The following is a 12,185-nucleotide window of genomic DNA, read 5'->3' as shown; positions in this document are numbered from 1 at the left end:
ATACATAGATAGATATCATAAACAAAAAAATGTAGCTATCTTTATAACTGTACAATTTTTAAATTCAATGAACGGGTTGCATAGATTCCATACGAGTATAAGCAATAATTGTTGAAAATGACGCCGGCCTAAAGCTATATAATGCATTTCAAATGATACAAAATATTTTTAATTTGTACATAGGGCGAATAATATGCTATGAGATACTGGCCTGTGGTAATATAGTAGTAGTGGTGGCCCACGTAGTGGCTACATCAGCGCTACGTGACCAAAATTATAGGGCTGTCACGATCACTTGTGGGTATTAGATACGTTTCATGAAACGTTTTTATCTTTTTTTTTTTATAGTTTGTATAACATTTTTACTAAAGTTTAGCAACATATCTATAATCTATATATTTTTTTATTATAATATAGAAACAATATTCTATGGTGTTTACAACATTTTCTTTTAGCCGTCTTAGATTTCTTTGCTGTTTCTCAGAGAATGACAGGATTTTGGGCACAACTAGAATATAATAACATGTTGTTTTTTCATTTTATTACTTACTTTTAAAGTGATTATTTCTAGTTTATATGGGTAAAGCCTAAAATAAATAATAATAATAATTATTCAATCTTAATGATTAATTAGATAGACATATAATTTACAAACAACCATAAACTAACCTATTACGGTCTCCCATGAAATAATTTAAATAATGACTGAATATTGCTAATTACACTAATGCGTCCATACAACAATAATTCCGCAGGTTGGTACTTGATTATGACATTGCGTGTTCATAACAATCAAAAATATAATGGAAAATGGCGTCCTTGACTTGGTGCATGTTCAAAGTTAGATAAGTCAAATTTATTTTAAGGTTTACCACTATTATAATATTAGGCACCTACTGAGTTATTCCGTGTGATGACAGTGTAAGATAAGTCTTAAGTAGTGGGCGAATAACCACAAGTATTTTTTTTAAAGAGATTTGTTATAGACAGAATTTTATCCACGACTTCTTTTGCCTGGTTGGGATTTGATATCTCATTATTAATTTTTATACCTTTTCATCCCAAATACTGCCAAATATATTAAATTTCAAAACGATTGATTGAAACGTTAAGGTGCCGAGAGGTAACAAACAATCAAATTTTCTTTCAGTTTTGTATATAGTAGTAGATGTAGGTAATTAAAAACAGTTCACAATATTGTAAATTTAAATTTAATTTACATTTGATTTTAACTACATACCTCAGAAGCCCATAAAATAATTTAAAAAAGACTGACAATTTATTGGAAATATCTCGAGTTTTCCATAGCGTACCTCACAAACGTGCTCTTCAAAGTGCTTAATGCAGAGGGCGCTTCAAGAGTTGTACCTGAGACCACAGTAAGCTGACCCCAGTCCTCCCTCCTCGTGTTAAAACAACAAGACTAGTAAAGGCAAAGGAACGAACTCTATACGATCAAGTTAGGCTGGTTTAATACAATGACAAAAGACGCGGCAAAACAATGGACGCGCTGTAAGTCATCAAGAGACATAGTTCTCTTTTTGAAAATTTATATTTTTTCTGGAGAGCCGTTTACCGGAATTCTTTTTTTTTATTTCTTCCAGGTACGCGTCACTTTGAACAAAAAGTATTTTTAGAAATCTATGTAACTATTTAATTTTATCATTTATCCATAATGTGAGAATTTTGCATTGTAAAATATTTTAGCTCATTTTTATAGATATGAATATTTTAGAAAGAGGCATATTCTGAACTAGCTGTATTTGCCACCTCGCTCGCATGAATCTGTACATAACCTAAAGCATCCTATATGGATTATTAGAATATAAACTTCCGTGCTCCAAATTTCATTGAAATCTGTTCAATAGTTATTACGTGAAAGGTTAACATACACCCAGCCATCCTCATAATAGACGTCTAACATTATGAATATTCATTTATTTTATTATGTTGTAGTTCTCGGTGGTTGCATAGGTTCCATTGATAATTTAATTAATAAAAAACAGTGTTAACTGTTAATAACGTAGTGATTATATTATTTTGGGATTTTTATTTTTTTGTTATTATATTTTATGAAGTAATTATTATCAATTGTCTATTGTAAAACCATAATAGTTATTACACTTTTTGTTATAATTGTCGTTCTATGTTACCAATCTGTAAGTATATCCTTTCAGATAAAAAAAAGAATTTTCGAAATCGTTCACAACTGACGGAGTTATGAGGTGTAACAAATATAAAAGAAAATACGACCGAATTGAAACCTTCTTTTTTTAAGAAATCGGTTGAAAAGTAGTGTTGTCCTCCATGCGAAATACTTGTCAAATGTCAATGTCAAAATGAAAATTAGAGAGGTCGTTAAGACGCTAAGAGATTAATAGTTAAATATGAGAATCACTTTTTTTAATGAATGACAATGAAATGGCAAACCTCGCCCGTGCTAACAATATTCACCAGCTGGGCACTAGTGATGATAAATGAGAATAAAAAAGCTCGTCAGTTAACCTATCGTGATGAATACATCTGGAATTCAGTACGATGGTTTCCAGGGGAGATTGCTAGCAATTAGTCTCCATTGCTAACAATCCCTTCCCCTTATGAGAATCAGTTAATTACCTCTTGTATTATACTAGTTAGGATTTCCGCAATTTGATTTGGCCTATATCCAATGTGTACCGCGTATGCAAGCGGGCAGGGCACGAGAGGCCACCTGGCATTAGCTGCGATCAATCAGCCGACACGTGTGCCTGAAAGGCGGCGATACGTCCGCTCTGCACTTATTAATGTGCACAGAGGTGTAATAAATAGAGTGGATATCTTAAAAGAATTTTATTAATATAATAAAACTTAATGGTCGAGCGATTGGCAACAGCGCTCTTTTAAGACATCACCAAAAGAGAACTGCTGTTGTAAAATCTTAATATAAAAATATAAAATAAAAAACAAATATGGTAAAATTGAATATTTAGCTTACATGGATGATATTTTCACCATATTTTGAAAACAAAGCATAACTTAATAACTACAAGACCTAGGACAACAAATTTTAGTATTTTTGTTAGATAATGGGTCTCACTGCCCCCATAACCCGTTGGTCCACTACTTACGGGACACCCTGTATACAAAGATTAAACTGAACAGAATAGATATGTATATGTAAGTATCATTATATATAATTTTATATCTTTACATCATTACTTACTATAAAATCAGAAAGGATTCTGTAAATTTTTTTTTATACAACTTAGAATATCAAACAAGCTGACGGCCCACCTGATGGAAAGTGGTAACCGTCGCCTATAGACATGAGCAGTACCATGGACATAACAGAGTATACTGTTTCGCCCATGATACCCCCCATGCGTTGCCATTCCTGAGGACTCAGGTGTTATTCCTCTGTACCCTGTAAATTCACGCTATATCCCACCATATCATGGTATCATGGCCAAAACAATATACTCTGTTATGTCCATAGTACTGCTCATGTCTATAGGCGACGGTTATCACTTTCCATCAGGTTAATCGGCCGCTTGTATGCCATTCTAAGTTGAATAAAAAAATAAAAAAAAAAACTAAGCCTGCTCTATTAAGTGCACAAACTTGACATGGCGGTTTATTATTGGGAGTAACGTGGACCGAGAGATAGCTTATTACTAATAACCTTTTATTAACACGTGTCGGTTTATTTTTCTATTAGACTTGTACTTCATTACATGTATTGAGGATCGTATTACATGTTTTTGGGGAGGATTTGGTAAAATAACGGTATAGCTTATTAGAATTACAAGGAAACTAATTACTGTAGGCGTCTTCGGGCTTTCCTTTAAACGTAGTGTTGAAAATCACTTAGTGAGCCGATACAGGGCAGTTTTTTTTTGATGGGTCAAAATGAAATGGTAACCCCGCCTGCGCTAATGGGATACGCTGGCGGAGCACCAGTGATGAGCATGAAAAAAGGCCAGTTAGCCCATCATGATGAATTCATCAGGAATTAACTATGATAGTTTCTAGGGGAACTGCGAGGAGGTCGACCTGGTTGGGTATATTGCTAGCAATGGGATTCTCAGTCTCCATTACAAACAATCCCTTTTCCCCCCGATACAGGGCAGTCAATGGACGGTAATAGGATGGTAACCTCGCCTGTGCTACTGAAAATCATCGTGGTTAATTCTAGTTGAATTCGTCACGATGGGCTAACTGACCTGCTTCATCCTCACCTATCACCCCTCACTGGTGTTCCGCCAGTGTACGAGTATACCTTGCAATGAAACTACTCAATGATATTTTGAGCCAGTATCCGCAATTGGATGTATTTGCCTCCAACTTGCTGGAGTTTCGTCGGGTGACCACAGAGTATTTGTGTTCAGACGTTTTGTGTTTGAGTTAAATCTTTTTATATTATTTTTGTGTAATATTCCTTTTTTTTATACAACTTAGAATGGCAAACAAGCTGACGGCCCACCTGATGGAAAGTGGTAACCGTCGCCTATAGACATGAGCAGTACCATGGACATAACAGAATATACTGTTTCACCCATGATACTCCCCATACGTTGCCATTCCTGAAGACTCAGGTGTTATTCCTCTGTACTCAGTAAATTCACGCCATATCCCACCCTTCAAACCGAAACACAGTCATGCAAACACAACTGCTTCACGGTTGAAATACGAATGGGACAGAGGTACCCAAGCAATCGACTTTTGTACAGTCTCCCTCTTGTAATTAATAATTTTATACGTTATTGTACTCATGCTTTCCTGGGTGAGCGTATTGGAAGACTGTAAGGCTCACCCAGTGGATGTAATAAATAAATAAATAAATAAATTAACACCCATAAAAAAAAAAACATAATGAAAGTACATATCTAATACAACCCTAAGAAATGGGCATTGCCCTTTGACAGCGCAAGTAATGTGGACCATACGGAATTAACGACAGTGAAATCAAGGGCCTTGTGCGAGGGATTGGTCACTCCCTCTTCGTAGCTTGGTGATATTTGTTTTCTACCGATTTCAGAATAGATTGCTATAAGGAACGGCCTGAGCCACCTGCATCCACTGACTCCCTGCAATGCATTTGTAGTCGTCACTCCACTATGACCGCTACCTTGGTCAAGAATAGCATAGCCGGCATTTTTCACCAAGGACTGGAGGCCATTTTTTATGGTGTTCACCATTGGGGGGTTTACCAGTGGTTGCCACACTGCAGGTAGGTTGGCAACCGTCTTTGGTAAAGTTTCAAGAAAGACGCTGCTGCCCATCCCTCGACCATCTATATAGCTATATAAAAATTAATGCCACTTTTCGTTGTAATTTTATAACTCAAGAAGGGGCTCACCTATCCAAACCAAATGTTTAGGCTTTGTTCGGACTATTTAGTAGATGGTTTACGTGAAGTTTGCACAAAATCGGTCGAGCGGTTCTTCATTTATCACATTTTTTGTAACAAATGAATTCAATAAACGGCGGATCATTTTTTTTAATGGGGATTTTTGTGTCAAATTCAAACTTTTTTAAGATGGGGATTGTGCTGTCAAATTGAAACTTTTTTCAGTGTTGACAGTACAAGCATGTTGTTATGTCATTCATGGGGTCATTTAATTTTTTTTTATTTTACTTTATACGTAGCGAAGCACGTACCGGGCCGCTAGTATGTTATATAGTACACGTATACCATATTTATTACAATCGCTTAAACCGTAATAAAGCGATAAGACATAAAAAAACAAACCTTGGTTTCACATCTACAATATTACTAAAGATATATAAGTCTTGAAACACTCTTTGTTAAATGAATCTGAAAATACAGAGTCAAGAAGACTATTCCTGTCTTTAATAATATAATTTGAGACATTTATACGTCTCAAATTTCACTAATTTCATTTATTCTGACGTCTGTACACCGAAACTTTGTAAATTTAAATTTCCAATCAACTCCACAGTAATGATAAACAAGCGAATGAATTTTATCAATACGAAAGATTATGTACTTGGCGAAATATTGATATGATATGACAGTTACCTAATTATGACGTAAAGGGGGGGAAAGGGATTGTTAGCAATGGAGTTCGACAGCCCCATTGCTAGCAATACACCCTATTAGGTCGATATCCACGCGGATCCTCCTGACCTGCCTTTTCATCCTCACCAATCATCCCTCACTGGTGCCCCGCCAGTGTATACCGATAGCGCAGGCGGGGTTACCATTCCATTATCATCCATAAAAAAAAACACCTGTCACAATTTAACTTTTTTGTAATAAGGTCAATTAATATTAGAATATTTATAACTTTGGCTCATTTAAATTAAAAAGCGGCATCGTTCTAACGAAACAATAATTCCTTCGCCTCCCTGAAAAATTAAAAAAAGAAAATAAGCTCAAGATTAAGAAAGGTTTTATATTAAAAAAAAAATATTATACGCAAAAGTTCTTACAGTGAGGTTATTGCCCATTAAAGTATTTTTTCATTAATTCGCCAGTAAAACGCTCCCAAAGGTAATCCTACTTTAAATAAAGGAGACATCTTTTATAATGTTTGTTTGATAAAATCTCTTGACTGCGGCCGGCGGATATAACGCGATTATTTCGCGGTATTGAAGGGGAGGCCGCGATGGAATACACGGAACTATATCATGTAAACGAACGTAGATATAAATGCTTTTGTACTCCCAATTCATTCAGAGATATTTCACAGAATTTAATTTAACCAAATAGTAAGTATACAGCACACTTTCACTTGGATTAATTTCTTTTTCTAATAGCCATGAATTATATGTATAATTAGCGGCCCGTTCTAGTGTCGCACGGGTGGACACTTTTAACATTTCCCTTCACTGCTCTGCTCTTATTGATCGTAGCGTGATGAAAAGTATACTATAACCTGCCCAGGAGTATGAAGAATAATTGTACCAAGTTTCGTTAAAATCCGTCGAATAGTTTTTATTTCTATAACGAACATACTGACAGATAGACACAAAAATTTTACTGATTGCATTTTTGGCATCAGTATCGATCACTAATCACCCCCTGATTTTGATAAAATTTCTATGGGACCGTCTATTGTTATTATGTAAGAATTTATTGTGTGTATGGGTAAAGGCATTTCCCATTCAGTTCTCTCTACTTATCTATTTGTACAGAAAACAACAAGAAGATGCAAAAAATGAAGCGGTATCGGACAAATTTGAAGATAATATTTGGAAATACAAAATTAAATTCAAAAACTTAAACCAGATTACTGACAAATCCCGCTCCAAAAGAAGAAATTTTTTTTATTCCTGTCAATTGTTAACCTCCTTTTTGCTTCGTCGTAGTAGGGTACATTTTTTTTTTCATAAATTTCTTTACAATTTAAAAGTAACTACATTATTAGCATTAAATTGTACTTATCAATGTTAGATTAGACCAATCAGACGTTCGTAGTTGCGTTTTTGGTCCGTATATTCCGTTTCATCCAGTCTAAGCTCCCTAAAGGTGAATCGGAAGAGAATGAAAAATGTGTAGCTTGTTATTTTCTCCCGTCCACCCCTGTGTGGCGGTGATTGTGGAAAAATTATGGCTTCATCTATTGATTTCGATAATATTGTGAGTGTGTATATATATATATATATATATAAAGTAATAGTTTGTTGGTCGGTAGAAATCTGGACTATATGTGCTAGCTATCTATGGTAAAAATATAAATATGAAAATAAAGTTTATTTATTTTATTTTTGACTATTATCCGGTCCGAAGGACCATAGATAGCAGTGGCCGTTGTTGGGCTTGGAGCAGCCGATTTGATGGAGTATTAAAAATAAAATACGTAAACATATCGCGATTGTTGCCATAATGCAGTGTTTTTCAAACTTTTTTATAGCACGATCCCTTTAGTATATAAAAATATTTTGCGTCCCCTAGCCTGTATGTATTTTATTACATTACATATATCAAATCAGAACTATTTTACTTTTTTTTTCATAGAATCCGCGATATGTGAAATTAGTCAATGTAAAACAGGTACACAGTTTTCGTTAATGTGATCCAGGTTTTTTTTTTATTTCATTAATTTGTTTTAGCCTGCCTGCAATAAATGTCTTTTAATGAACATTTTCTTAATAAAAATATCTATTTGATTGTTGTTTCTTTTTTCCGGCTTTCCTTCAGCGACCGCCATGTTTTTTTTTTTGATGTGTGAAAATGGAATGGTAACCCCGCCTGCGCTAGCGGAATACGCTGGCGGGGCACCAGTGAAGGGATAGATGAGAATGAAAACAGGCCAGTTAGCCCATCATGATGAATTCAACAGGAATTAACCATGATAGTTTCCAGGGAGAACCGCGAGGTGGTCGACCTGGTTGGGTATATTGCTAGCAATGGGATTCTCAGTCTCCATTACTAACAATCCCTTTCCCCCACTTATGTATGTACTAGGTATATATGTTACATACTAGACCTGTCTAATCTGTAGTATTTAACATTTATTATTTAATGAACCAATTAAACAACAGAAAATTCCAAATAAATAGTAATAATAATAAAAAAAAAATATTCACAGACTACAATTTAGTCCATTTTGTTAGAAAGTATTTCCTAAAGTTTCTTCACGACTCTGGAACGCGCTTCCTGATGCCATTAAGAGACTACCGACTAAACCATCTTTCAAAAAAAGCGTTAACGCACACTTTTTATTTTTATCCGAGCAGTAAGTACTTTATATTATTCTCAATTCCGTGTATAATATAGTATATGTCATATATGTGTAAGTATATTTGTTATTTATATATATTTATTCGTTTATATTTGTAATTTTAGTACGTATGTATATCAATAATTAGTAGTACCGCATTCGAGTATTCTGACACTTCCCTATGGTTGACTGGGAGAGAATGCTTTTAGCATTAAGTCCGCCATGTACACATATTTGTACTAATGAATAAATAAATAAATAAATAAATATATATATATATAAATAAATATTTATATAAGTATCAGGTGGGCCGTATACTAGATCGCCGCCTCAGTGGTATAAAACAAAAAAAAAAATTGTACCAATAGTATATTATATATATATATATATATATATATATATATATATATATATATATATATATATATATACGCTGTACAATTGTTTACTCTGACATGTTGTTATAATTCAAAAAAATCTTAATTTACAATTTGTTTATGTTCTCGTTTTTGGGCAAGATGTAAACAAAAGCTCATGGCATTGTATAAACAGGCACGTCATTACTTAGAGTGGTCCTCCGACCGTGCAGTGGGACAAACAAACAAACAATTTGTTCAGGGGACCAATATCGGCGCGATATTGGATGTGGACGATTGCAATTGTGTCTCTCTTTTGTGTATGTACACATACATACACATAATATAAGATGGTATAGGAATGTATGTACTTATGTATGTACTTTTTTTTTGATGGGTGAAAATGGTATGGTATCCCCGCCCGCGCTAACAGGATACGCTGGCGGAGCACCAGTGAAGGGTGATAGATGAGAATGAAAACAGGCCAGTTAGCCTATCATGATGAATTCATTAGGAATTAGCCATGATAGTTTCCAGGGGGAACCGCGAGGAGGTCGACCTGGTTGGGTATATTGCTAGCAATGGGATTCTCAGTCTCCATTACTAACAATCCCTTTTCCCCCTTTTTCAGTGTACCTATTCGATCCGATAGTCTTTTTGCGTGATAGAATCCGAAACGAAGATATCCGCAAAAGAACCAACGTAACCGACATAGTCCGAAGGATAGGCAAGCTGAGGTGGCAATAGGCTGGTTACATAGTTCGAAGAACCGACAAACGATGGGTAAGAAAAGTTCTTGAGTGATGACCGTGTACGGGCAAACGCAGTGTAGGACGACCCCCCACTAGATGGAGTGACGACATGAAATGCATTGCAGGGAGTTAGTGGATGCAGGTGGCTTAGGACCGTTCTTCATAAAGAACGGTCCTAAGCTTATGATAACTGCCATAGCAGTCTATGGGGGAGGCCTATGTCCAGCAGTGGACGAATAATAGCTGAAACGATGACACTATCCGATTTGTACCATTGATAGATAGATAGATAGATAAACTTTTTATTTGAACAATATATGACACGCGTAAATTTACAAATGATGTTGTTTACTGTCCGACTCGACCAACTGAAACTGCGCAGAGATGTTGCATCTCTGTGCATCTTCTACCGAATGTATCATGGGGAGTGTTCTGAGGAATTGTTCGGATTGATACCTGCTGCTGATTTTCACCACCGTACAACCGCCACAAACTGAAGATTCATCCCAATTATCTGGACGAGTGGCGCTCTTCCACCGTGCGTTTTTCAAGGCACTTTGTTCCACGCACAACCATTCTTTGGAATCAACTTCCAGCAGCAGTATTTCCGAACCGACACGACAACATAACCTTCAAGAAAAGAGTATATTCCTTTTTAAAGGGCCGGCAGTACACCTGCAATGCCGCTGGTGTTGTGGGTGATCATGGGCGGCGGTAGTCACTTACCATCAGGTGAGCCGCATGCTCGTTTGCCCCATGTGTTGTAAAAAAAAAATAAGTTTATACAATTAAATTATTTAAACTTTTTTTAATATAAAACAAAAGATAAAATATGAAAATATGTTCTCGCCAAGTGTATCGCAGTGACCCAAATAGGCTACAGCTCAGTGATAGTTTTGCTTAAAAGCAAAGCACTGATTTTCAGCTGCAGCCTGGAGTTAGGCTACACGGACGCGTATAACAAATTTTATTTATTGCATTATCTTCTCGGAGGACAAATTACGATTTTATTATTATTAAATATTAAATATTTTCTACACACGTATTACTGTTGTAATGGAGCGCGCAAATTATAATTATGACTTTAATTACATTTAATTATTGGTAATTGGTCGTGCGCGGGCGCGTCCGTCTGTTGCCAACTCGTTTGTCATTTGTAATGCGATGTGGGAACTTCTTGTGCCGCTTTCTTTGGATAGTTATTTTAATTGTTGGGGTTCCGTATACGAATAAGTGGGAACGCAATTAATATTTTTTCTCAAACATGCTTGGAAATGTGAGCATTATTTTGACAATCTTCTTCGAGATAAATCAAGATTGCCGTACTGGCCAGATACATGCGGGCAGCGGCCGGCAAAAGTTGTATGAAAATCCATATCTGTCGTGTTTTGCGGCCAGATAAATTACTATGTAAACTCATATCTGTCCTGTAATTTAAAAATGGAATGACCTTTTACTTCAAAACATGGCTACCAAGGAGGTAATTAATAAAAGGTTTTATTTAAATTTCGAACTGGCTTGCAAATAGAAAGCTGTTTATTGAAAAAAAAAAAACAGTGTAACACAGAGGTCTCGAGCCACCTGCATCCACTGACTCCCTGCAATGCATTTTAGGTCGTCACTCCATCTAGTGGGGAATCGTCCTACATTGCCTATATATATTATCTTCTATTTTTGTTTTTATTTATTTATTCTTTATTGACCACATTCCAAAAAAATGTCTGGTACAAAAGGCGGACTTAATACTATATAGCGTTCTCTCGCAGTCAACCTTTGGCGAAACAGAAATTTTATTATGCGGTGAAAAAAATTAAAGGAAAACAAATTTTCATAAAATAAATAATTTAATAATTATATAAATACATAAATAAAGAATGCCAATTTTTGAAATGAAAAAACGATCAGAGATTTTGCTTGCTTTGCTGATACAAGTACTCAACAATATTAAGACTGTGATTGTACTAATTATTCACTCGACTCCGCCCCTGGCGTGCCCCACTCCCACTACGAGTAATTCAGCCCCCGTGGGATTACCTCCAATGGAAATGATAACCTTAATTACGTATATAAATTGTACTTTATCTATTTATAGAAAATCTGTGGTCAAATAAACAATCTCTGTTAATACTTTTTTTTATGGGTGAAAATGGCAAGGTAACCCCTATCTATCATGGTAACCGCTATCGGTGTACACTGGCGGAGTACCATTGAGGGGTGATAGGTGAAATGAAAAGGCAGGACAGTTAGCCCATCGTGACGAATTCAACGATTAATTAATCACGATAGTTTCGACCTAATAGGGTATATTGCTAGCAACGGGGCAGTCAAATTCCATTGCTAACAATCCCTTTTCCCCCTAAAGTACCTACTTGTCACTGAGTCAATGATTATAAACGTCAACCGGCAAA

Source organism: Galleria mellonella, unplaced genomic scaffold, assembly GCF_026898425.1.
Source record: "Galleria mellonella isolate WM207_F2 unplaced genomic scaffold, CSIRO_AGI_GalMel_v1 utg99, whole genome shotgun sequence".
NCBI lineage: Eukaryota > Metazoa > Arthropoda > Insecta > Lepidoptera > Pyralidae > Galleria > Galleria mellonella.
This window is presented reverse-complemented; position numbering follows the sequence as displayed.